This window comes from Mus musculus, chromosome 16 (assembly GCF_000001635.26).
Source record: "Mus musculus strain C57BL/6J chromosome 16, GRCm38.p6 C57BL/6J".
Lineage (NCBI taxonomy): Eukaryota > Metazoa > Chordata > Mammalia > Rodentia > Muridae > Mus > Mus musculus.
Window position 1 is genome coordinate 7,123,195 of NC_000082.6, and position 27,153 is coordinate 7,150,347.

At 42.8% G+C, this 27,153-nt stretch overlaps 1 protein-coding gene across 46 annotated transcripts in view; it reads left to right on the forward strand.

The window, feature by feature from the left end:
• The window catches only part of Rbfox1 (RNA binding protein, fox-1 homolog (C. elegans) 1), a 1,527,688-nt gene that overhangs the window by 1,238,402 nt on the left and 262,133 nt on the right, over positions 1-27,153 (forward strand). For 6 of the 46 annotated variants that reach the window (XM_017317004.2, XM_030249129.1, XM_030249135.1 and 3 more), the window contains exon 1: positions 1-26,848. This exon is cut by the window's left edge and continues 26,230 nt beyond it. The exons of 39 other annotated variants lie outside the window; for them this stretch is intronic. The gene's annotated coding sequence lies outside the window, so the exon portion shown is untranslated. The remainder of the gene's footprint in view (positions 26,849-27,153) is intronic. One more of the 46 variants, XM_017317006.2, reaches the window with a different exon arrangement.

Genomic DNA, 27,153 nt, shown 5'->3' on the forward strand with positions numbered 1-27,153 from the left:
TCTCTACCATGCTGCCCTCAAAACCCCTCACTTCCCTCCCAATAGTCAGCACACTACCTGGGTTCTTTTCAGCATGGCAATTCCTGCGGGTGGGCAAGCACACATTCCTCTTCTGTATCCACTACCTACCTTTCTCTCTTCTTGAGTTTTTTGGAGTTCTAGAAAAATGATAATTGAAAATGATCCCTTTTCTGTAGTGTTTGCAAGGGTTAATGTTCCAGAGATGGCTTCTCAGGAGGAAGCTCTGTTGGTGGATCACTTTATACTTGGAAGTAATGAAAGCAAGGCGGTGGTGACACTTCACACCAGCATCCCATGTCACCAGTGGGGAGGAACAATGAAAGCAATATGGAGACAGTGAGGGGAGACAGGGTATAGACATGAGAAGTGTAGGGAATAGAAGAGTGAAAGAAATGAACAGGTCTCAAATGTTTACCGCTTGTGGGCTGTTACGTCAAGGACTGAACATCAATTGGTTATCTTGCTGAGAGGAAAGAAGTGGTCCTCCTAGGTGTCTATCACCACCCCCACTTTATAGCTGAGAAAACTGAGTAACTATATAACTTCTTAACGGCACATGGGGACTCACCACCAGTGTAAGAGCTCTCTGTTCCACCCCTGGCCTTTTTCATGCTTTTATTTTGTGGGCCTGTGCTCTTTGATGTTTTACTTTCAACTATTCTTGCTGCCTTTATTGCACAGTGACAATACCTCTACCTTAAGTACCAACTCAACACTTGGCTAGCCCAGTGTTAGCCTTACTACAAAGGCCAACCCACAAAGGAAGAAAGCTATGGTGCCCATTTGGGGGGATGATATTTCTTTACATTTAAATGGGACTAAAAAGTCATTCCCATTGCTTGAAAGAAGTGGAGTCAAGCTCATTCAGGCTTCTCTCATTGTGAGATGCTCATTTTCATAATGTAATGAGCAGCCAGCTGATCCAGCATGGGATGGAGACAGAAAAGATAGGTTTCATGTTCCTGGCATGACTGGATTCTACCAACCCCTCAGATAGGGTCCCATTTACTAATGTCTGTGATATTTTGGGACCTTCCTTAGATGAAGGTCACTGTGCCTTTGTGAGGAAATTGGAACGTGTCTAGATGCTGGCCTATGTCCATGTCTTTGAGGGTTTTTTTTCTCCTAATTGGTTAACTGAAATATATCTTCAAGATTAACCTGAGAATTCAGTGGTAGTGTTTGCCTTACATATGCTACTAAATATGTTATTCCCACTACTTCTGGGGGGAAAAGTAAGTAAATTAAAAAATATATCTTTTTCCCTAGATTGTAAAGATTTAATGAGAAAGGGAGTTGGAAATATAGTTGAATGTCAGGAAGATTATGCAAGAGCAAGGTGCCTCTTTCTGCATTACACTAGACAATAAATTACTTTTGCATTGTCTCCTGGATGGCGAATTTACACATTTGGCAGCTTTTGATGAAAAGAATCGATACACTGTCTCTTTAAAGGGAAATTAGTAGTTACAAGAACTGGCAATACATTTAGAGATTTGTTGCATTTTTTTTGTTGTTGTTTGTTTGTTTCAATAGCTCACAAGGAGACCATTTTCTCTCAGTATATAAGAATACTTGTGTGCTTAAGGGAAGACAGATTCCAACAATCAGGTTGTTTGCTGTGATTTGTATGCTCTGGGGATGAGAGGAGTTAGCAATGTCAGAAAACTACACATATAGTATAAAAAGTTCCAGAGAGGAGAATTTCTTTTTCTTATCTGTCTCTAGTACATGGCTTGGAACAGAAGCTATTTAGAGAGACTTGGATTATATAGACCCCCCCCCCTTTTAGAATATGTTCCATAGGTCCCCTCATTTGGCTGCTTCCTCTCTTCCTTGTCCTGGGGAACATAGCTCTTATCCTTGAATGGCCTTTTGAACTAATTTTGTGAAAGTCAGTCTGTCCTGAGGTTGGATAGTGTGCCCAGGCACCATCCTCCGCACATGACTGCCTCACCTCCATGCCATCTGAGTCTTGATCCTTGGCCTTGGTTTTCTAGGCCAGTCTCTGAGGATACCACTTGCTGGTTTCCCTTTCAGTACACTTTTGGGTCATCTGTCCTTGTTTGTGATGGAAACTCTTAAAGAGATGCAGGGAAGATATTCTTAGTCACTGGGGAGCCCAAGGATATTCCATATAGGATTAAATATTCTTTCATACTCTGGAAGTTCTCCCATATTCCTCAACTTACCTTACTCTATTCTTTGCTGAGTTAGAGCTGATCAATGCTTTTGAACCACTCTCTTTTGGCTCTTTCAAGAAAGCATGCCTTGAGTCTTCCGGACAGATCAAGTAACCCTACTCTATTATTTCCCAGCCTCAAATGGTTATTTTTAGCTTGTACCATCATTTCAACTCTACACCCTTTGATGTTCATTTTATGATCATGCTTTCTGCAGAGGAAGGCTATTTGTCTTCCCTAGACCAGTCCCTTCCCAGGACCTACTTGACTTGTACACAGTAAGCTTTTGACAATGACTAAAGGGATAAATGAATACATGAATGAGTGACTGATGAAAGAAGAGGCAGAAAGGGAGGGAGGGGAGAAACAAGGAAGGAGGGTTAAATGACCATCATGTCAGGATATCTGTTCTTTAAGATAGACTGAAATTTCTGATAAAAAGGACAAGGATATGAACTTGAACTAGCCTACCCCTTGAACTATCCCTCCCTCTTGTCCTCCATTAACACCGAAGCTCCCTTCTTGCTGCTTCAATGTCCTTGGGATAGCAGCACTCTGAGGCCTTCCATTCCTCCAGTCCTTGTTCATTTTCTACTGTAATCCCCGGGTTAAACTGAAATTATGTTCAGGATTTAAATCTTGCTTTGTTTCTGCCTTGCCTTGTGGGAGTCACATGGCCTTTTTCCATCATCAGGAATATGTTTTCATGCTTTCACACAAAGTTCTTGCAAGACCATGCTTACAACTCTACCTGCACAAACTGTCTGTGGATACCTTTCCTGATGCCTGAAGGCCAGGCTCCTTCCTCTTCTAGCTTTCCTGCTTTGCCCCTTTTATTCACCAGTAGTTAAAGCATTTTGCAGAACTATAATGAAATGCATATTTTTATTTGAACAATGCCTGCTAGGTTTCAGAGTACCAGCTATTTGAGGAACACATTGCATCTGTCTTGGTCATCAGGAAGTTCTCAGATCACAGTAAGCACTAGACAAATGGTGAATAAAGGTAAACACACCCTTTAGGAACCAGTGCCAAACTGTGATTTGGGGAAGTATGGAGCGTCGAAAGCAGAGGTGACCCCAATGTGTTCTTAGTGATTTGCTCCCTTTCTGAGGATATTTGAAGACATCTGCCTCACACTGGAAGGAAGCCTACAGTAGCCACTTTCTATTGATGCTCCACAGCTCACTCTAAGTAGTACTTGGGTGGTACACAAGTAACAGCATAATTCCAAAGATCCCTGTTGATGTGAAGTTAGTTAAACACCAGAGGTTCGCTTTTATGGCTTGGTCTTGACTGGTCACGAGGGTATGAATGCTCTCCTTTTCGTTGCGTAGCTGTATCTCTTTGTTGTCATTTTCTGGGACATGCCTTCTCACAAATATTCATGGTCATGTGGTTAAAAAGAGAATGTGAGAGTAGATTAAAGTTGAAAAAATCTGGGGATCTAAATCCATTCTTGACATTTAATTTCTGTATAGAGAACCAGGAAGGTAGAGTCTTTGGTTTGATAGTGATGTGGTACTTTTTATTCATCCCTGGATGCCTGCTAGTCAGTTTTCCAGGAAAATTCATTACAACCTAACCTTAATTATACTGAAGCACATATTCATTTGGGTGTCCTCTTCATACAGGATTATATATAGTTTTTCTTTTAGGTCATGTTTCTAAACCCGAGAAAGGAATCCATTTTTATGTACTTGGCTCCTTGGAAGGATGTGTGAGATTATAGACAATGCATTGGGAAAGAGCAGGGAAATAAGGAAAGGTCAATACATGGAAACAAGGCTTTGAGATGGTCCTCTGGGAAACAGTGTGTTCAAAATTGCTTCATCCAGAGTCACAGGCCAGCTCCTTCTCTCACCTTGTGCACTGGGGCAGATGTAGTAACCACGCAGTCTTCAACCCAATTCTCACGCCAAGTGACTCTAGCTGAGGCCATCTGTCAAATTCAGCCCCTCAGAGAATTCAGGTTGTAAAAGGTTAGTGGCCAGCACTTGCCCCAGCTAGTAGCCGAAGCTCCAGTTGAGCTTCCAACTTTAAGAAGCTCTAAGCTAATTAATATCTGCACATAAATGCTTTCTGCACAGTGCTCTCTATCTGCATTTCCCACTGACATTTTATCGCATACAATCTCTCCCATCTCCTTGGTCCTCTTAGGTCTTAGAATAGCTCTTGAGCACCAGAAGGATGTCAAGATCTGTTTAGACCTCAGCACCTAGGGAAGATTGCCTGCTAAGTAGTGCTATGGGGGGAAATAAGCATGCTTACGAGTCACCCAATTGTTTCTAGGCCTTTGCAATTACATTTATCCATCTTTTAAATGACACACCTTACGGCCTATCCATCTCCCTCAAATGTGGATCACCCCAGTGCTTAGGCCCTTGAATACACCCCTATTATCAGTTTACATATTACATTTTTTGGGTGGCCACCATCAGGCTTTCATGTGAAGGGTGTGATGGGGACTGTAGGAAACTGAATTTCCCCTTGTAGTCTCAGGAGTGCTAGTCACAGGATGCTCCTTCCTCTGTAAATAAGCCACAGCCTCATCTTGTTTCTCTGCTTCCCCGTCTTTCAATAGCCATCTCCTCCCACCCTTCCTCTTCATCTCCTGTAGCCTTCATATCCATGCACACATAAATAAGGCTGCATGCACGCATGTGAGAATATATAGCCATCATAGTAGAGTGTGGGTGTGTGTACGTGCTGAGGAAGTATAATAGACTATGGTTGTGTGTTTTTAGGTATATAATAAGTTTTCTGCAGATGTGTGTGTGTGTGTCGGGGGGGGGGTGAGGCATTTGTTGATTCAAACCAATTTTTTCCCCTGAGTTAGTACCCAATCTGTAGCTAAGAACCGCTGACTACAGCATATTTCTGAATGTAGATTTTTCCCCCCTGACAGCCAAGACCTAACTCTCGCCTGATCTATGTAGCTGCATTGTTCAAATCACAAAGTCTTTGTGACAGAGCTGCTCTTTTCTGAGAGCCCCCAACACACCTGTCAGTAGATGGACGCAAGTCTCCTGGAGTCACCACCTTACCTAGAAACTCAGCAGATGATGGGAATTATTTCTTTCTACTAATTCCCCTTTTAGTGGAGATAAGCCGCTTTGTTCAGCTGTAAATGAAACATTAGGGTATTAACTGTGAAGCCAGAAGTATTGGGGAAGCTGCGATTTTATCTTCGGTAGGAACATTTTGGGCAATAAATTGTTTTGTTGGATAGAATACTAAATCTCTTGAGTTACAAAGAAGCAGAGCTCATTAAGGGGAATGCTTAAAGCAGGGGGAAAAGAGTAGAGACAAAAGCTTATTGCCTTGCTGTGGAATCGTAAGGTATACAGGCTCTTCTGTATACGTAGCATGGAAGAATTATATGGTAGAGTGATTAAATAGATGTGTCTATAGACCTGCAAATACTCTGTGAATATGTCCAAGGGATGAATACATTCCTGAAATATCAATAGTAGTCTATAATAAGTTATGAATTTTGGAGAACATATTTATCCTCAAAGACTAGGTTTTTGTTTCCTGCGGGTGAAATTTTCCCATCTTTTTTCCACATCCTTCAGAATAATCAGCTGGCATGGTTACATAAATGTTTGCAATAGAGGAAATTAGGTGCTGAATTTATACAAAATATTGTCACAGAATACACACCTAAATTAAGATAATTATGTGCTGAAGCATCTGTCAACGGGGCTTGGCATGGAGGGAGGGACTTCCCATGATTAAGAGAAGGCTTCTATTAGGAATTGTAGGTTTTTATCTCATGAGTGTTCCCCTCCAGAGGGGAAGGGAACAGAGTGATTGTTCATTGAGCAATGATGGGGGCAGAAGCAGCAGTAGAGGAGTGCTGTTTTATCTGGGAAGATCGCTTTGTACTTGGGGTTGGCTTCTCTGTGTGCCTTCAAACCTGAGACTGCATCTCTGTGCCTCTCCATGTCTTGTTTCTGCTGCTTCTGGCGCTGGGGAGGAGCACGGCCCCAAAACCATCGTACGGAGAAACAGAGAACACTGCAAACAGACACACCTATGAGGCTGCAAGAGCTATGTCAGAATGATATGTTTTCTTCTTTATTTTTCTCCTTGAGTTGTTCAGAGCCTCCTTGCACAGTATCCCACCTGGAAGCCCTTCATCAGTATTTACCATTTCCTTGAATATCTGGATATGAGGCATGTGCCCAGGACACAGTCACCTGAAGCTGTCCATAATGTGCAGAGTCCTGGATCCTGAGTTCTCATTATGACCCTGCTATGCATACAAGCTCTACGGATCCCTTTGCTTCATTCTTTCTGCAGAGAAAAACACACATCTTCCAACCTAGCGGGGCACTGTCCCTACACATAGCTTCCCGAGAGCCCGGGCAAGCGGGAGCTTCCTTAAATCTGACTTGACTTGAGAAAACTAGGAATATGATATCTCAGGCTATTTTTAGGGCCAAGGTATGACTCAGTTCTAGAGTGCTGGGCTAGCATGTTCCCTGTGTTGCAAAATAAACAAATACATCCTAGATTTTAAATAAGTAAGCAAATAATAATTTCATATTTAACTTAAAATCCACCAAGCTATCATGTCTTACCTGAAAATAAAATCCTTTTTGATATTCTATCCAAACACAGTGCCAGGCTGAAGTTCTTGAAGGCTTTGATATGATAGAATTGAGTGGGTTGTATCTGAATCTGCTGTGTATTTGTGCTATGATTCAAATGGCAGGATATTTAACTTGTCATTCATTGTGCCGGTGACTTCTCAGGACCACTTACTTATGGAGTAGGACCCAGGCTGTCAACACGAGTTTGTGGGAGCATCAGACACCCAGCAGCACTCCTCCCTTCTATCTGTCACATAAAGGGCACTGTGAGTGTTGAAATTAGTTGAAATATCTCCACGGAAGTGACTGTAACCCACTTGTGACACACACATGGCAGAGTCTATAGACTTTGAAGTTGCTACCAAAGAGCAAGAAGGGCAAGCAGAAGGAAAGAAGTTAAAATCAGTAATTTGCACTATAGAGAAACACCAATGTGATAGTAGTTTCTAGATGGAATTGCATTTACATGGAAGTACTCTTTTGGCACCCTGGGGTAATTCTGACATATATGTGTAACCCCCATTTTCAACTCTTGCAAAAAAGTAATAGACATGAATGGTAAGAGCACAGGCTTATGTGTTCTGGATTCAAATCTTGTCGTTTTGCAAACTACACATTCCTCAATATACATGATATTCTATTGGAGCCTCATTTTTCTCATCTATGAAATAACCATGTAATACTACATTTTTTTCCTGGCCCCACTAGGCTCTAAGATTTCCCTGTTCAGTTAACATAGCTTCACTTTGTAAACTGCCATAGCCCACAGCTTCCTCCCACATGGTCTGATGAAGAATCCACATCCTCAGAGCTTTCCCGGAGGATTCTGTTCTTGGGACTGCTTGTGAGCTCCCAGAGAGTAATATTCCAGGAGGACTCTTCATGAAGACAGTGCTTGTCTCAGGTGAACCTGTTTGCAATGCACCAGAGACTTAGTAGCTAATGTCTGATCATTATCAGTAAGAGTCATGGTCATTGCCAGAGCACTTGTCCCCATAGATGGAGCCTGGTGCTGAAAGCTATGTGTTTCCCTCCTCTCTGAGTGGCATTTATAAAATGCTAAAGCTTGCTTGACCTCAGTGTCGTCCCGTGCAGTATAGTAATACAGAATTAGCACACGGTTTTAGAAAATTTGCAGATGATGCTGGTGTTGGCGAAGGGTGTAGTTTAAATGTAGGTTGTTGAAGACTCTATGTATGCTTTATCTTCATCATGACTGTTATCTATTATTATCATGTCGAGCTGGGCATAGAAATGAACAGCTGAGTCTTGGGAGAATCTGTACAAAAAAGATCTGGTCAGGCTACCAGTTATCCTGGGAGACTTTATCTCTGACCCCTAACTGCTAGAGATCTTTATATTTTCAGAGATCTCTGGAAGGGAACAATCCTTCTTTTAGTTTTTCATTAAGTGAAGTTTAGGCTAGAAATATGCTCATGTGGTAGGCTGTGGCCAGGACAGTCCTATATTGAGTGACATGCGCAAGCACAAAGCCAAGTCCCCATTCCTGCTGCATCAAACACCCTTGGCTAGATCACTGCTGGAGGCTGCTCAAATGCAGTCCTCATGCAAAAGTTAAAGTTAAAACTGAGGACCCTGTCAGAGGTCCTTCAGGTTTCTTCTTACTTAGAGCTGCAGAGGAAAAGCAGAGTTTCACACATATGGTAACCTTAGACGAAAACATTTAGTCAGTCACAGAACCCAACACCTAAAGGCTGAAATCAAAATGTGCCCCAGGGCAGCTCCTTACAGATACTCAAGGACTCTCTTCTATGCCTTTTTTTCATAACACTTGGTAGCTTCTAGAAACTTGGACACATAAGCAAGAGTCTCTCTAGTCTCTGCCTCCATCTCCACCCCCCTCCACTTAAGAGTTGGAATATAACCTCAAATGTCATTCCCTCTGTTCCCATCCCCTTTTTTATGCAGGATCTCTCAGTGGCCTGGAATTCAGCAAGTAGCCTAGACTCACTGGCCAGGGTGCTCCAGGGTTACTCCTATCTTTCTTTCCCCCAGATGGAATTACAAGAGGTCCGACTGAGGTCTTTATGTTTGTAAGCCCAACTCTTTATCAACCAGGTCATCTCCCCACCTTTCCCAACACTTTTTCCTCTATCCCTTTTCCTTTGTCAGGATCTATCAGTGAAATTAAGTCTTAGTCAAGTGCAGGGTGAATGGTGCTAATTGACTATTTTGAAAATTTGCCTACCCAGTCCTGGAGGGTGAGGCTTCTCTTCTTTATAGACTGATGAGAAAACCGAGCCTCTAGAGGAGAAGGTCTCTCAACCAAGGAGGAGGCACCATTGCTGTCTTAAAATTTTCCATTTCCAATACTGGCGTTTATGCTTTGAATCTTTACAAAACATATTTTGTGTGTGTGTGTGTGTGTGTGTGTGTGTGTGTGTGTGTGTGTGTGTGTGCAATCAGTGGATCTTGGTTCTGCCCTTGTATCTAAGCTTACAGGCTTGGTATCAAGTGTTTTTACTCACTGACCCATCAAGACTACTTCATAGTTTAAATGTTGATGCCTGAAGTTCTTGCATCTTTCCATGCCAAGCATTTTGCTGGGATTGTGAATATCCTACCTTCCCCAAAGCTCCCTCTTTAGAGACTTCTGGTTCTGGAGATATGGGAGGAGTGCCAGAATCTGCATTTAAAATAGCTTTATTATGTAATCTACCCCCTCGTTCCTCCCACTGAAAACATCCTTCAGGTAACTGCTGAGACTCTCATAGACATGTTCACATGATCTCTGAAAGGAAAAATCCTGAAAAGTTGAAACACACACACACACACACACAGATAGAGAGGGAGAGAGAGAGAGAGAGAGAGAGAGAGAGAGAGAGAGAGAGAGAGGGAGACAAACTCAAGTTGCTCTTAAACACTCTTGTTTTTTTAATATTTTAGGTTAATTGTTTTTATTCCCTAAGATAACCCTCCATTTTTGGTCTTTGCTGCAATCCTCCCCACCCTGTGCAGTGGAAAAGGCAGGAATAGTTGACTCTTGCTTAAGCAGAGTCAACTCACTCTTTAGCATGTTCAAGTTTTCCACTTGGATTGTGCCCACAGAACAAGGGGCAGAGGAATCCCTCACTGGAGCACAGCAGACTTGCCTCAGCCCTATAATAATCCAGTCAATTAAAAATTGACTTTTGTTCTGAACAACATGCTGGTGATGTCATGGGTTGTCGGTGTGTGTGCTGTCACAGGTGCAAGCCCTACGAAGGGATGATGAATGGTATTTCTGTCATGTGTTGAGTCACCTTAGTTGCTAAAGCCTGGAGACTGAATTGGCTCCTCCCACAATGGTATCATGTCCTCCTCCATGTTGTCCTGTCAGTAGTGGAGCTGTACACAGGACTCTGGAGATGTGAATGGGCAGAAGTATGACATTGCATGTTGTTTGTGATACAGTTGTGCATGAAATGCGCTTGATTAGCCCTTCATTAACTGACTACTCCCTTTTGCTGCTCGACTGCAATATAATTGACCAACAAGACTCACTTAGTTAAGATGTCCAATGTGATTTGGTACAGGTCATCAACTGTGGTGGAATCACCATCTCCTTGCATACTTATTTTTGTTATCTGTGTTTTTGGTGAGAATTCCTAAGATATAGTCTCTATATAGAATTTAAGTGAAGCATACCTGCAATGTGTTCAGTTGATTTGGGAGGATTTGTCAGAAATAAAGTGTCAGAACATTGAAGGACACTACGGTATGAGTACAGGAAACAAGCCATCATATCAGAGAAATCAAGGAGCATTAAGCTGTCTGATAGCTACTTTTCAAATGTATTTTTGCTTTTTTATGAGAATTTCATACATCCAATGGATTTTGACCATATCTACTTTCTTTTCCTGCTCCTATGAGACTCAACCTTGCCCTATCCCCCTTGTAGTCTCATGTCTTTCTCTGTATATATGTGTGTGTATACATGGCCCACTGTGCTAGTATATTTTTTAAACTAATGTATCTATTTTCATCACAAAATAATTGGTATGATTCCAGTTGATCTCTGCAAAATGAATCAGTCTATGCAGAAGTGTGTTAAGGCAGGGTTTCCAGATCTGTATTATGCCTTGCTCACTGTCCTAGTGTGTTAAGGTAGGGTCTCCAGATGTGTAACATGCCTCGTTCACTGTCCTCTGGCTGCCAAGAAGCTTTGGAAGTCACCATGCTTGCTCCAGACTTTTCTCTACAAAATATTCAAGCTTGGCTTAAAGTCATGGTGAAACTATAGACAGGAAGGTAGGTTGATAAATAGATAATAGAACAGATGGGTGTATAGGCAGATGGGATCGATGGGTTAAAAATAAAGAAAACTTTGGAAATAGTTTGGAAGCCAGACTCTGTGAAGGAGCATCTAAGCTTTCATTTTCTGTGTGGGGGCAACAATTGGTACATATATTATTTCACCTTTTTTGGACCTTGTTACCATTTATATAGTACATAAAAAATAATCTTAATGTTTGCTTCAAGAGTTGAGGATACAGGGAGATACAGATAAAGATATATGAGAATGTTATGGTCCAGCAAGCATTTAGTGTAACAAGGACCTGACCTTAATCCTCAAGACTTTTCTAAAAAGTTAGGTGTAATGGCGTGTCCTTACAACTTCAGTGCTGGAGAGGTGGAGGCAGGTGGATGCCTGTGGCCTTGTGGCTAGCTATTCTAGCCTACATAGTGAGCTCCAGGTCAGTTAGACACCTATCTCAGAACAAAATAAATTTGGATGACTACCGAGGAGTAATGGCTGAGATTGCCTTTTGCCTTCCACGTGTGTGTGTGTGTGTGTGTGTGTGTGTGTGTGTGTGCACTTGCATACACCTGTACACTTGCACATGCATGAACATGCACAAATCCACAGTAAATTCCACAAAGAAACATAACTATCCTGTAAAAATGACTAAAGAAAATTTTATTTAAAATCATGTCCTATATCTACAAGGCAAGACTCCCACCGCAAAAGGGTATCTGGCTCAATAATACATCAAACATGGTAGGTTTTCTTCCATTTATGGAAGGTCTTTTTGTTTTATCTTCTTTGTGTAACTGTATCTCAAAAACAGAGTAGCTTGGTCCAAGAGGCCAGAAACATCACACACACACACACACACACACACACACACACACACACACACACACACACACAATTTAACCAAAGAAAAGAATGGGGTCTTTGCCAAAACTGAAAACTCTACCTGCTAGCTCTCAGAACTCTAGCTGATATGGACAACACTTTCAAAGTTTATTTAAAAATTCACTGGGCTTTGTCTTTGTGCTTACCTGCAATGTAAGTGGTGCAGTGACTAATGTGTTCTTGGATGTGGTTAAGTGTCCTGAAAATGGTGGCTAATGATTTCCCTTTGAAGTGAAATAAATACTGCGTTCCTAAGTTCCACTGTTCATTTTTAATACTTTGAGTTGAAGTCATTGTCTTGTGATATAAATGAATTATCATCCATAAAAATCTTAAATAAAAATTTTAAATATAATTGCATCCTCCTGCATCTGAGAGCTTCTCTCTGGGAATAGAGGCACATAGAGATTCCTGTTACTCTCAGAGGGTCATAACTAGGAGCAGCATCCTTCAAAGCTTTTGAACATGGATTGCTGAAAGACAATCCTTGGCTTCAAAAGCTGTCTATATTGTTGAATATGAGTGCTTGAGATTCCACTCTGCTGGCTGCAGCATTCGGGATGAGCCTAATTGTACAGCCACTGACACACAGAGTGGTAAATAAGTTGTGGCCCGTGATTCTGGCAGGCTTTGACTATTAGCATTAACCATAGGAATAGCTCCTCTACAGGAAAAGTGTTTGCTTTGACAACAGAGAAGCAGGGAGATCTGGGGCAGTTTAAGAAACCCTGTAGAACATTTGCAAAAGTGATTTTGAAGACAACCCTGAGCCTGGAAACATTCATGATGAAATGCATTCATGATAAAATTCTATCTTGAATTGCACTGGATTTCCCCTTAATTAGCTGACTATCTTCCCCCTGGCCTCCTTGTGGAATAATTGAGAAGCAGGAATTACATGTGTTTAAGACATACAACTTACTTTAGGTGTTGGTATTCATAGTGAAACAATTCACATTGCTTTATATACTTACTATCTTAGTTTGAGTATACTAACTCCTCTATTTCTGTGTATGTGACATGCACACAAATGCATGTGTGTGCATGCATGTACAGGTAGAGGCCAATGAACAGCCTCATGTATCAATCCTTAAGTACAGTACCATTAACAAAACAAGCTCTTCCTCCTCCTCCTCCTCCTCCTTCTCCTTCCCTCCTCCTCCTCCTTCTTCATCTTCTCCTTTTGAGACAGGACCTCTCAATGCCTGGAACTTGCCAAAGAGACCTGGTTGGCTGGCTGGGTGGAGCTCCAGGATTCTGCCTATATCCATCTCCCTAGTGCTGGGATTCTATCTAACGCAGCCTCTCTGGAAAATATGTGTCAAGCATGTGGTTTTTAAGGGAACATTTTATAAAAATCAAAGTATAGTTATTAGAATATCTAATTGTTTCCTGCCATGTCATGATTGGGTAAAAGATTAGATGGGCGAGCATTTCTTTCTTACCCATCCCCAAATGGGCGTCATCTCCCCAAGAGGATGATAGATTATGTGAAAGCTTAGAGCCAGGATGGGCTTTTTAAGGCATTTTATTTCCTGGGAATAGACATTTGAGTTTTGATTCTCCCTTCCATCTACTCCCCTGAGTAGAGAGATGATCCTATCTGCAGCTGTAAGGATGTCTGCCTAGCCAAGCCACAAAGGATATTATTTTGCATATAGTAATAGCTTCAAGGTGTGTTTTTAAAGCTGGAGTAGGCATGCTAAGTTTCGGTCTAACTCTTGAGAGCTTTCTGGGCACAGCCTAGAGGAAGATCTTCAGCAAGCCTGCAGAAAGAATACCATTCCTCATGCGAAGAAAACTCCTGACAACACAGGAGCTTTGCCTTTCTGTTTGGTAAAGTATAATTGGAAAACGGTGGAAATTAGTTCAGCACAGCTTTGATGCCAGCCCACAGGCAAGGTCTCTAATGCCCAACTCCCCTGCTGCAAACCTTTGAGGCTGGAAAGGCTCAGCTGAGCAGAGACTAGCAGATGCAGATGCTTAAGCCAAGGCTCCATGCAGTTTTTTCTCAGTTCCACCAGGTGCTGCCAGAGAACATTGAGCAGGGCCAGGCTCCAGGCAAAGCATGTTTGCAGCTGCTCTGGAACTCAGGGGTTGCTTGGAAGGCAACAATTAAATGAGTTGTGCTGAGGAGAACAGCTCTCACTCACACACAGTTAAAATGCTTCCAAGAGCTTCCCCACTGCCTACCATCTCAGATCAACATTTGGATGTGCACTTGGGTCTTCCCATATGTTTCCATATCTTGTGTGCATCTAGATCTCCAGTCCAAATCTTAGCTGCACCCAGGGTCAGGCTTTGACTTTTCAGCCTGGAAGAAAGCAACACTGTGGTTGGACATTTCCCTCTTTTGTAAAGGCTGCCTATTTTGTTCTGTCCTTTTCCAGATTCTGTATCTGGAGCAATGAGGTGACAGCCCAGATCTGTGGCCTCCAGAAGGTGCATGTCCAAGACTTATTGACATATCTCCAGAAATATAATGGGTGGTAACTCCTGTGGGGTTGAGAGGGATGGTCATTACAGTTCCCACACAGAACCATGCATGCAGCCCAAACACCACATAGTGTTGAGGGTCAAATCCCCACAGGCAAGAATGATTTAGTCCACGGTGTTAATAGTGTTGAAAGATGAGAAACCTCATTCTAGGGACAGAAGGTTTGTGGAGAAGGGGTTGCATTCTTCCAAATAAATCTTGTACATTGTGATCACTTTAGAAAGCTCCTGTAGGTTACAACTCAGAGCCAGTACCTTCCTAAGATGCACAAAAATGTGAGGGACACTACACCACAGCCCCAGAGACGACAAACACTTTGCTAACATGGCTTTTACTCCCTACTGGAATAACATCAAGGATGGAATTACTGTACCATATGATAGATTAGGAAAACAAGGTCTAGGAAACTGGCTTTTCATTCCTGGTTGCTAGGTGGGGAACCCAGTTTTGTGACCAGATCCAATCCTTTATGGGCTAGTGTTGCTTTCCCTGTTTCAAATTGTGTACCAGAGGATGACATGCTATTCTAAATGGAAGAAACAGAGCCCAGTGCAAAGGCTCAGTCAGTTATGTGTCTGCCATGCAAAACCTTGAGTTCCATTCCCTGAACCCACCAAAAATGAATCAAGCATGGTGACACATACTTTTACTCCCAGAACTAGGGACATGGAGATAATGAGATCAGTGGGGCTCGGTGGCCAGTCAGCCTAGCCTACTTAGCAAGCTTTAGCCCAGTGATCAGACAACAAAAGGTAGGGGCTGGTAATAGGGCTTGTCTAGACGAGGTGTTTGCCACCAAGCCTGAGCACTTGAGTTCTGTCCCTGGAACCCACATAATAGAAAGAGAGAAGTGACACCCACATGTTGGCTTCTAACCTCAGTGTATGTGCTGTGGCATGTGTACCCCCTGACATAGAAAATCAATCAGAAATAGAAAACAATATCTAAAATGGATGACATCCTGAAGAATGACAATCAAAGCTGTTCTTTGGCTTATACACACACACACACACACACATGCACACGCGCGCGCACACACACACACACAACCAGGACAAATAATTCACTTTATATTATCATATCTAAAGGAGTCAGAAGAAATAAAATGAAGAGGAAAATAACATTTCCCAGAATTCATAGTTTCACCGTCTCTCATAGCAAGTTTGAAAATGGCACTCAGCCATGTCACATGTTGTTTAGCAGCACCTACATGATCCTATTGCAAAGTGCTATCAATATCCTGGCTTAAAACATCTATTTCACTCTTTCAAAATAATGAAATGAGTATCACTGGGGTAAAATCAAATCATCCATAAAGTTGGATGCTTCTGCATGCTTGAAGAGTCTCTGTCTTGCCTTCTCCTGCTCCAGAAGTCGATGGTCTAGTGGATCCTCCTCCATTATCAAAGCCACTATTGTCCTATTTTCAATTGTCTCTCTGACTCTGTCTTGACAACCTCTTAAGGTCCCTTATGTTTCTATTGTCTGCCAGCCCACCCTGATAGTTCACAGTGCCCCTCCTTCTCTTGAACTGAGCAAAGTCTAAAACCTCACATTCTCACCAAGCCATTTTCTTACAAAAGGTGTTATTATTCAGGCCATACCTACTTTAGGAAGACCACTAATAGATTTACTGGCGAGGAAAGGATAGGTTTCATTGTCACTGGGCTTGGGTGAGGTGTGTGTGTGTGTGTGTGTGTGTGTGTGTGTATGCATGCATGCGTGTATGTATGTGTATATATGCTTATGCACAGAATACCACAGAATAGCAAATCACAATGACAGGCTTGTATGGTCATTGTGAATCATATCCCTTCACTCTAATACCTCGAAATGTTTGGAGAAAGGACTCATACTGTGTCGCATGCATTTACTTTTTTATGTAATGCAATTGCAGAGTCCAACCAAAACCAGAGGAAAGTGTGTGGATGTGAGCAGGCAGAACATGACAGCTTATCCATTGCCTTTCCTGCTAAGCCTCAGGGTAGCACAGTGCTTATTCATGGGCTCAATGACAACATGGCAGCTGCACTGATTTTGAAGCACCTTGCACACCCTGACAGATTCTGTCTCCTCACTGAAGGTCCAGTACACTGAAGGTCTTTCTCCTGGAACAGAGGTGAACAGACATAGCCCTCGGGCCACAGCTGGCACACAGACATTTTCCTAAGCAGTTGAATGGGAAGCCAGTTGTGTCTGCTTCCTTGTAGATAAATGATGACTGCTTTTGTGCTGTAATAGCAGGACTACATAGTGGCAAAATAGGTTATACTTGCAGTGTCTGGAATATCTACTCGCTACCTCTTTATGGAAAATAAAGTTGGGGATCCCTTGCTTTAGACAGGTGTATGCTGGTAATTTCCTCTCATGCTACCACAAAATTTGAACTGGAGGACCGCTCAGACATCAGTACCTATACATTCTTTGCTACAGCATCAGTAGTAAGAAATTCCTATTAACAATCTTTTTGCAAGTAGTGCTGGAATCAACTGATGTAAACATAGATTGTTTAGGGTTTTGTTTTTCCCCCAACTGTATTTACTGCGATATATGGTGCTCAGCTCTGGTGATGTATAGGAGCCAGTAAAAGCAGAGACTTAAATAGTGTAACTGTATTCATTTTAAAGTTTAAAAAGTTAAGATTTGTCTTCTGGAAATACAGGAAGCCATTTAATACTGTCATTGTGTCTAGATGAATAGACATAAACTTGGCACCTCTAGAAATTATCCCATAAATATCCATAAGACCTCGTGGGTGAGTCTGATTTGCTTCCGAGTCTTGGTTCTCAGCTCCTGAATCTCTCCCATTGCTCACTAACACTCACTGGGTGGAGAAATTAGATAGCTGTGCCTAAGAGCTGATGTTGATACTCTAAGCTCATCAGGGCTGGATGGGTGGTCAGAGTTGCCATTTGCCATAGGAGTCTGTCTGCTGCTGGCCATTGTGCTTGAGTTGGGGCGTATTTGCATGCCCACAGCTGCTCTGCATGCTCTGGTAGATACGTCGCAACTCTGGGGTTAGCTGATGCTCTGGCCGCAGAAGTTATTTTTCTCATTGCTGTGAGAGAGTGTTTAGCAAAAGGAATCGAAGAAAGGGAAGGTCTGTTTTGCCTCATAGTTTGAGTTCATGGTGTTGGGGTTCTCATAGCAGCAGGAGCATGAGTCAGCTAGTCACATTACATCCATAGTTAGGAGGTAGGGAGAGGGGAAATCTGGTCGTCGGCTTACCTTCTCGTTCGTATTTAGCCCAGCACTCCAGCCTATGACCAGTGCTGGGCATGTTTAAGGTCATCTTCCCTTGCTTGCAGGGAACTCACTGTGTGTTCCCTGGGGTTTGGCGCCCCAAGCTCACCCTTAAGCTCTACTTCACTTTGCTTCATGTTTAAATGTGCTGCCAGCACCAGATTGCCCCAACTTCTCAGCCTCGCCTGATAAGGCTGAGCTGCTGTTGTCGCTATAAGTAGATCAGCAGAACAAGCCTGTGATCAGTTTCTGGGGGGCAGCAGGACCTCTCAGTCTCTGGCTGCTGTGATCACAGGGCCTGAAGAACGAGAGAGCCTCTGATGCGTTCTTATCAGGCTGAGCCTAATGTCAACCCTGTTAGAGGGCCTGCGTCCGATCAGCCTGTAGCTTTGTTCTGAACCGTTCAGTAACAGCTCACTGGAGCAGAAAGAGCCCTGCGAATTGATATTATAAACCCGCATGCCTGTTTTATTCATTGCAGAGTGAACAGAATATAACACAAGTATTTATTTCTAGTGGTTAGAGAATGACATTTCTTTCCCCTTTCCCCATTGTTGCAGAATGCAGAAAACAACACGCGGCTCCGTGAACACAATTGCATTGAAAAGTTATTGCCAACTGTTCCTCGTTTCCATTATCTTCCACCCTCCTAAGCAGTAGAAGTGTGTGTTGAATATGTATGTGTGCGTAATATATATTACATTCGTTTGGATGGTCTTAATAAAGAGTCACGGGCTATGTATGTAATCCAATTGCTGCCAGTTGCGACTTCCATCTCTGGCTGTTCCCTTGACCTGTCTACCCCTCCTCATTTTCATTGAAAGTTAGGTTTTCTAGAAAAATTCATGAGACGTTGTCATGTTTCATTCATCCTTTGCTCCTGGGCATTCCTCACTGAAGGTCAGGAGCTATGAAATTTCTCTTTTAGAGCCTTGGCTTTGATATGGCACGGACTGGGCAATAGAGAAAATGAAGTGTGGAAAAACGAAGTTACGGCAATGTCTTAAATGGCATGAGGGGCTGCTCAATATGAGTCAGTAATAAGGGGGATACTGCCTATTGTCTGAGCTGGCCCATCTCTCCCAAGGTGATCAAGGGAAGAGCTGGGCACGTGGGTAACTTCAGTCACACTTAGAGCAACATCACTCTTGCTATTTTCCATGATGATAGTGGTGGTGGTGGTAATAGTAGATTATGCCATATAGAGGAGTGGCATTTGATAATTGTTAACATATAATGGTCACCTTCATAGGATTTCTTTCAGCAAATGTTCAAGTGATAGTTAATCTGTACTAGGTGATACCTGTGGTCCAGGCATACTGACCTAAGCATTCAATCAGCATTCCTTAGTTTATTGAGCCAACTGTATCTCCATTGGAAATTGTGTTATTAACCCCATAATTGTAATGTGGACACTGAGTTGTACAACTGACTTACCAAATTCCCAAGCTTCATAAGAAATAAAACTGGAACCATTACAGTCTTAAAACTCCCACAAAAAGGGCTATTCCCCCCCCCTTTCTTTTTAACTGTTCACTTGCTGCTAAGTCAGTCCCAAGGTTTTAGACACAATCATTTGGCCATGTGTCTAGACTGCCTTCATAGCTACCATTGTAAGAGTAGCTCACAGAGGGAAACGTTGGGGTGGCTAGGTGGCTTAGTGCTTAAAGGCACTTGCTGCCATGCCTTGCAACGTGAGTTCAATCCCCAGGATCCAGGTAGGAGTAGAAGAAAAGAAGCAACTCATACGAGTTTTCCTCTGACCTTCACGTATGGACCATGATAGAATGCCCCTGAGATGAATAAATGTACCAATGAAAAGCATAAGCCTGCATCAAAATAGGGAACAAGTCTCCACGATAGATGTTTTACTAATTAGTGGTTTTCTCCTCAAAACATGCACAACATCCACTCAAGGTCTGTCAGAGGCTACTCACACACAGCTTTGCAAGGTAAACAGTAACAAATGAGTGGGGCTTGCCGTAACCCCATGTTCCTTAAAATGATTCTCGACTTTTGAAATAGTTATAGAGCAAAGCACTTGCTCCGGTCTCTCTTGAGCCTAGGTGCTTTCTAATACCCGTGTGCCCCACAATGGATTTTTGGACCAATCCTACTCTGCCCATGCCTGCAGTCAGTCATTATTGCCTTGTTGTGAATCTTTACCTCTAAAACCATTTCCACCCCCATGAAAGACCACATTGCTGTGGCCTGTCCTCTTCCCATTCATCATCATTATCATTGAATCCCACAGTTTTCATCATGTCAAAACCCAAACGACTGACCACCATGGCCCTGCTCATAGTTCCCGACTCAGTGGGTCTTGGATGGGGACCCCAAAATGTAGAGTTCTTGAAGGAGTCCAGGTGATTCCAATTTATTTTTTCCATTCCCATGTAGAGCTAGACAGGTCTATTACTGAGTAGCTAAATTACCTTCCGGTTCATCTCTGAGCATCCATGGCTTCATGATGAAGAGCCTGGGACTCACCTCTTCAGTTCTTGTGTTGATTAACTGGATCTTCCTTTGCTGAGTGCAAAGAGCCTGGACTGGCAGCACAGTATCAACAATCCCAATTAGCCCCTCCAGGAAAAGCTTTTGTCTATGGAGCCTGTGAGAACCAAAAGTCGCAGATGATGCCTCCTGGGATTCTGGCGCATCAAGTCTAGGGGTGAGATGTAAGTTTGAATACTCGGTAAGGCTCTAGATTACCCCAGATCAATTGATAGGCAATCAATTGTTACTTGTTTATTCCACAAGTGTCTATCATAGGTGTCTATGAGCCAGGTGAGGCTTCGTGATATGGTGAATGTGAGTTTCATCTTTATGGAGATGGTGAAATGCAGAATGGAATACATTTAAGTACATGTATGGTGAATGATTTAGTCATTACAAGGGAGCCAATGAAGAAGCAACGATGAGACAAGAAGATGGGCATCATTTGTCAGAGGTCTTGGAAAGATGACACTAGATGAAATAAAGGTGGAAAAATGTAAAAGACTCTTTGATTTCAACTTAACACAAATCTTTGCTGTTGTTTTAAAAGTTTTCTTAATGGAAAACTTTCATGTATCAGCCAGTACAGTAGCTTTTGTTGAGGGTCTACATTATCCAAAGCATAGTTCTCGCTAGTTGTCAAATATTATTTTTCATCTCTGGGATAATGTACCATCTTCACATTATAAAGCAGCTAATGTCCCCAAAAGATTCAATAGTATACAAGGGGCATTGCCTTTCCTTCACTGTATCCTACAAACTCTGGTGTGTTTCAAGTCCTCAGTAGCACTAGCCCTGTCTTCATAATTTTCTTAAAGACCTAGTTCTTTTGTTACCAGTTTACTTGTTTGTACTATTGCTGTGCCAATTTTCTTACAGATTTATCTATATGGTCAACTCCACTGAGGGGAGGTTTGGGTATCTGGGAGTTTAAAGTTTTTAGATGACTCTAATATGCTGTTTGTCTTGGGTCACAGCAACTATCAATAGTTGAAGATTAATAGATGTTTGGCTGCTTGTCAGTTTGACTCTAGTTGAAAATACACGTGTAGAAGGTGGCTATAAACCATGTATTTGAATGGTTCAGCTCTGAGAAACAAGAGGTAGGAAACTCACTGAATGGTCAAGCAGAAATATGTTATAGAATCAACATGGGCCATGGTGTCCACACATGCATGGCTGCTTTCCTGTTGTGTGATTTGGGTTGACATACGATAGTGTTTGCGATAGATTGTAGTGTTAAGAAACAGTGTCTTCTCTTTCATAAATACCATGCTCAGACAAAGAACATAAATTGAATTTCAAGAGGTAAGCAAGGGACAGATTTCTCATGTATCCTGCACACTTCCACTATAGGAAAGTAGAAGAAATTAGTACATTAAAATCAAAGAAAGGGAAGAAAGGAAAGAAAGGAAAGAAAGAAAGGGAGAAAGGGAGAAAGGGAGAGAGAAAGAGAGGAAGAAAGAGAGAAAGAAAGAGAGAAAGAAAGAGAGAAAGAAAGAAAGAAAGAAAGAAAGAAAGAAAGAAAGAAAGAAAGAAAGAAAGAAAGAAAGAAAGAAAGAAAGAAAGAAAGAAAGAAAGAAAACAAGACAACAATCAGGACAGTAGTCGCGCACGCCTTTAATCTCAGCAGTTAGGAGGCAGAGGCAGGCAAATCTCTGACTTTGAGGCCAGCCTGGTTGACAGGGTGAGTTCCAGGACAGCCAGGGCTACACACACACACACACACACACACACACACACACACACAATTTTGCTCAAAAAAAAACAAAAAACAAAAAACAACAGTAACAAAAACCCATCTCTCCAACTAGAGTGTGGTGGCAACATGCCTTTAATCTCAAGCCTTTTGGATGCAGAGGCAGATAGCTGGATCTCTGTGCTTTCAAGGGACAGCCTGGTGAACATAGTGAGTTCAAAGCTGGCTACATAGTGAGGTCCTGTGTCATGAACAAAACAAAACAAAACCCCCAAACCCACTTCTCTACAGTGGAGGATAGTAGCGCTACCTTTCATGCATGTTCCTAGAAAAAACAAACTCTTTAGAGCTGGTGAATGCTTGTTCTCAGTCTTGGGCTGGCAGTGATATCAAACAGAAGGAAAGGAGGTGAAACTTGGCTGCTTCCTGTCTCCCCTCGGAGGAGCAGAGTCCCCAGCTCTCTTTCTCTCTCCTTGCCCTTTCTGTCCTATTAAACCCCCAATCTGAAACAATTGCTCGTGCTTTGTATTCCGTGGAGCTGTAATATTGCCCAGCTATGAGCTCTCTGCAGCAGTTTGTTAACCGAAATGGGAAGTGACAGATTCAATAAAAGGAAATCTCTGTGCCGAGGAAGCAGATATTATTCCCCTCTCACTCTCCGGCTCTCTCGTTCTCAGACGACTCTGTGCCCGGAATCCACAGACTCTTAGCTTATGGATGTGCTGAGGCTCTCTATTGATCCATGTCCAGTTAATTTGATCAGAATAGAGACTTTTATTCCCCATTGTCTCTGCCTGTAGTGACGGGATGGAGCACCTGGGAGACCCCCAACTCCTGCTAATTGTTAAGAAAGAGGAACAGAAGAAGGGGGCCTGGGTTCATTCTGCAGTGTCCGGGAGGCAGTGGGTGGCATTATGGCTTCTCTATAGGTCCTGGAGAGTCAAGCTTGTTCTCAGGCTTAAGTGGCGAGTGCTTTGTGCAATGGGCCTCCTCTCCAGCCCTGCGTGAACACTTTTTGGGTAAAAGTAGAAATGATGATATTGATAAAAACCAACTAGTGATGTGGAACCCCTGTGAAATGCCAGCAAGCAGTCCAAGTGCATAGTGCCTGCTAGTCGCTGCTTCAGAAGAGATGCTATGATTATCCACATTGGCCTTAAAGAAAAGACTTACTCAAGGCCTCACATGGAGGAGATCTCTTCGGACCTTCTGATATTTTAGCTGTGAAGGTTTGTTCCAGTTGTAAGACACCCAGTTGCTCTTGAGAGTAACATCTTGTCTTAGTACCTGCAGCATCACAAGCAAGGGCACTTTGCATCTTTGATGCAGTCCAGTCTTTTTCCTCAGTGACTCTCTAGCGCGGCAGCAAACACAGACTTGTGACATTCTGTCACGGGCATCCTGCTCCTGCTCGTCTTTAGTCATCGGAATCTAAGGGGCTCCTCTACTCCTCAGTGTTGAGCAGTACCCAGCTCACTCTGTGAAGAACCTGGTGCACACATCAGCTCTGAATGGGGCCAACTCTAATGTGTCTTGCTTGTCAGGCTCTCCCAGTCTTTTGTTTTCCTACACATTTGAATAATACGCCTGATTGCCACAGCAAATGCTGCACCCAGTACAAGCTTGGAATTCTCGCCTAATGAAGCATGTCTAACAGGGCCTGCTGCCCTGTCCCCTTCTCCTCCACCAGCACAGCACAGAGGATTCTTTTATCTTTCTTCAGAATTGACTTGCTTTCCCGACCTTCCAGTGGCTTCTGCCTTATCTGTTTACCTCCTGTGCCTCTGTTAGACTGTTAATTTTCAGTGGCACCTCCTATCTGCTGGTAATTAACACATCGAACATTGAAGAAATAGCTCTGCTTTATGCAAAATGCTAATGGAGGTATTTTTTCCTCCTCTAATTATACCACTGTATTTTACTGATCAACATTGACCTAAAAGGATCTTTCCATTTCTTTCCTGCACTCCTCCCATTTTATTTTATTTTTTCCTTTCTATTATTTTCATTGGGAGAGCCAGTACAGTACGGGGAGCATTTGGGCAGCAGAGTATGAGATCATTACTGTCAGAGGCTGTCACTTCTCTGTTCAGATCCCCTAAAGTAACATGAGTATATTTGCTCTCACTTCTCTGTTCAGATCCCCTAAAGTAACATGAGTATATTTGCTCTCACTCTTGTTCACTGTTGGACAATTCTTTGTTAGATGTGAGTCTGATCAATTGGGAATGTGTGCGCCCCCTGGAATCTAAATATTCTGCCCTGGTAATTCCCCAGATGGGGCCCTTCCACGACTCCTTCTCGGAGTGATGAGATCCCAGCCACTAGCCTCTCATCCTGTTAGATTTTAGGGCAGAGGAACCCTTGCCTTCTCCAGCGGACCCTGGCTGTATTTATCACCTTCCTCTTAGGCTTAGGACCTAAGCTGTAAGGAACACCGGTTCAAAGAGCTGGAGGTCTGTGGAGGAGGTCTGTGGTTACAACAATAAAAACAGGAGCAAAGAGAGCAGCTTCTATGAAGGACTCTGGCTAGAATAATGATAGAATCGTCTGAATCGATACGTCTCTTGTCAGACTTACGTCTGATGTTTGAATCAACCAGGCCTTTCTGCAAGAGATTTTCTCAAGAATATTGAATTATTTATTATTTGTACCCCCTTCCTTTCTGATGATTTTTTCCCTCTGACTTAGTAAAATTTGTTTTTCATGCTGCTGGTTTCAATGTTGTCTACTCTTTGATAAATAGCAGTAATTGGGCGTATAGCAGAAGTCGTGTACAAATGTGAGACTTCAATTACATCGAGAGCATTTGTTTCTTGTATTGATTTTTTTCTTATAAGATCTGGTCTCTACAGCCCATAGTGCTGAGTATTTTAAAGGAGTATTCTTTGTCTGCGAGTGTCAGCATGCCCCCATGTGTCTTTTTTTTTTTTTATGTGATTCTTCCTCTACTCCATGCTGTATATGCCAGGGGCTGGGGAAGGGTGAGCTGTGCCTGACCAGTCTTGCCAGGGCTCTCTCACCTGGCTGCTGCCCAGACTTGCCGCTGAATGTGACAACTCAGACTGGTGTTTTATGTAAGGAAATGGTGAAGACAAAGAAGGTGACTTTTTTGAACTAGTGTAGTAAAAATTATAAGATGGGTTCCTATGTTAAAATAGGAGATGAAAAATAAAATAAAAAAGAAATAAGGCATGTGTATATTATTATTACCAGTGATTTAGAGTATCTATCTATATATAAATTTATCATATCATATATATATATTTATCCTAATATCATATACATTGTTTTCAGAGAGCTGATTGTCTGGATTTGGGGACCACAAGCACACCTCTCCCCAGGGTTACATCTGAGCCGTGCATGTGGTGATCCTGGGTTGGACATGGTGACATTTCCTGGCACAGCCAAGGTTTATAAGGCAGGAATCTGATGTTGGACAATTTTGAAATAACTGCTTAGAGTGACCAGAATCTAATGTAGACACAAGTGAGGGCTGCTAGCCTGGAAGAGTCCTAAGGTTCCAGAGACTTAAGCACACCCAGAGTCCAGCCACAGCTTCCCACAGCCCGGGGACAGGATCTGTGAATAGGCAGTTGTACAAAAAACAGCTGGGCACTGGGCCTTTTGTAGCCCAGAGTCTCTGAGCCGCTACACTGTGCTGTCACCAGCACTTTCTCGAGGAGTGAAATACCATGGGGGTGTTGAATCATATTTTTAAGGGCATGTAAATAGTGGATTTTGATTTTAAAACAAAACAAAACAAAAAAAGGTTTTGAAGGGCGAGTGAGGACTTCAAGGGCATTTACAGGTAAGGTACACACATTTTATTTTACTCTGTCCCCAGTCCTTAAAGCTGTATCTGTCTTCAGAGACTGGAGCTGAGCATCTAAACCGCCTGAGTTTGATAAAGGAGTCAGACTCTAAGTTATTATGCCGCAGGTGACGAGTCTGGGACTTAAAAAGACAAAGAGAAATCAAGTTGGTGTTAGCTTCAGCTGTGCCTCTGGACTAGACTGTGTTTTTGCATGTGTACATCTCTCTCTCTCTCTCTCTCTCTCTCTCTCTCTCTCTCTCTCTCTCTGTGTGTGTGTGTGTGTGGTGTATGTGCCCGCCTTTTGGATAAAAGGCCCCTCTCCTCCCTAGTGGGCTGCCAGGCTCAGCCTTCAGACACAGTCCTATTGTCTTAGATTTCTTTTCCTATCATGTAGGTGTCTATACCACGCCACCCACGCAGGAGAGTCAGTGAGCTGTGAAATATATTCATTGTTAGAGTACCCAGGAAATGGCGGCAGGCATTCGCAGGTAATAGCGTTGGACAGGCAGGGGAGACCGCCAACATTACCGGCATTATTTCGGTTGCCTTTTTCATTATAGGTTCGGGAAATAGGCAGCAATTCGATTATGGCATGATTTGGGGTGGAATTGCTTGCACCCCTGACCCCGTCACTGGGGGATCCAGGGAGAAGTCAGCTCAAATAAAGTTTATAGTGCATTAACTGGACCGAGCACAGCCTCACCCTGCAGAGAGTGATTTCTCATCTTCCAGTGGTTTGTAACTGCAGCGCAGATCTATCTGTACCTTAAGGCACAGGGAGGATTGGCTGAGATGTATAGGAGTGAGCAGAGGCAACCAATGGCATGCAAACCCCTCCCCTTCCATGTGCAGCTCTGGGCTCCTTGGCGGCTCTCTGTGGCAATGTGATTAATAACACAGAGACATCCTGCTTGTTGGATTATTAATTTCCCGTCTCTTTGCCTTATTTTTTTCTTGGTACATATTTCTGATGCTTTTCTTCTGCCTATTTGCTTTTTCTTTTTTCTTTTTTTTTTTTTCCCTTTGCAAAGCCTGGCCATTCCTCCTTTTCCCTCCTGTAGCCCACCCTCTTGCCCATGGAACTAATCTTTAGAACGTAACACTGACACCGGCCACTCAACACTGTGCCTGCTTGCTTCACACTTGGGGTGAGTGTATTGTTTCCCACTGGGGACTGTGATTCTAGGAGAGAGAGAGAGAGAGAGAGAGAGAGAGAGAGAGAGAGAGAGAGAGAGAGAGAGAGAGAGAGAGAGAGAGATTTGTACTCTTCTGTATTTGATTTTGGCCGTTTGTTAGGGGCGCTCAGCTTACAAAGCAAAGCTAGTTAGTGAATAACTGTCCATGACCCCGAACCAGGTGTCACACAGAGAAATCTGATCTCTCTTTCTTAAGTAGTCATAGCTCTTCTTGCCAGGTCTGCACACCACACCGAGAGTGCACCATGCAAAAGACA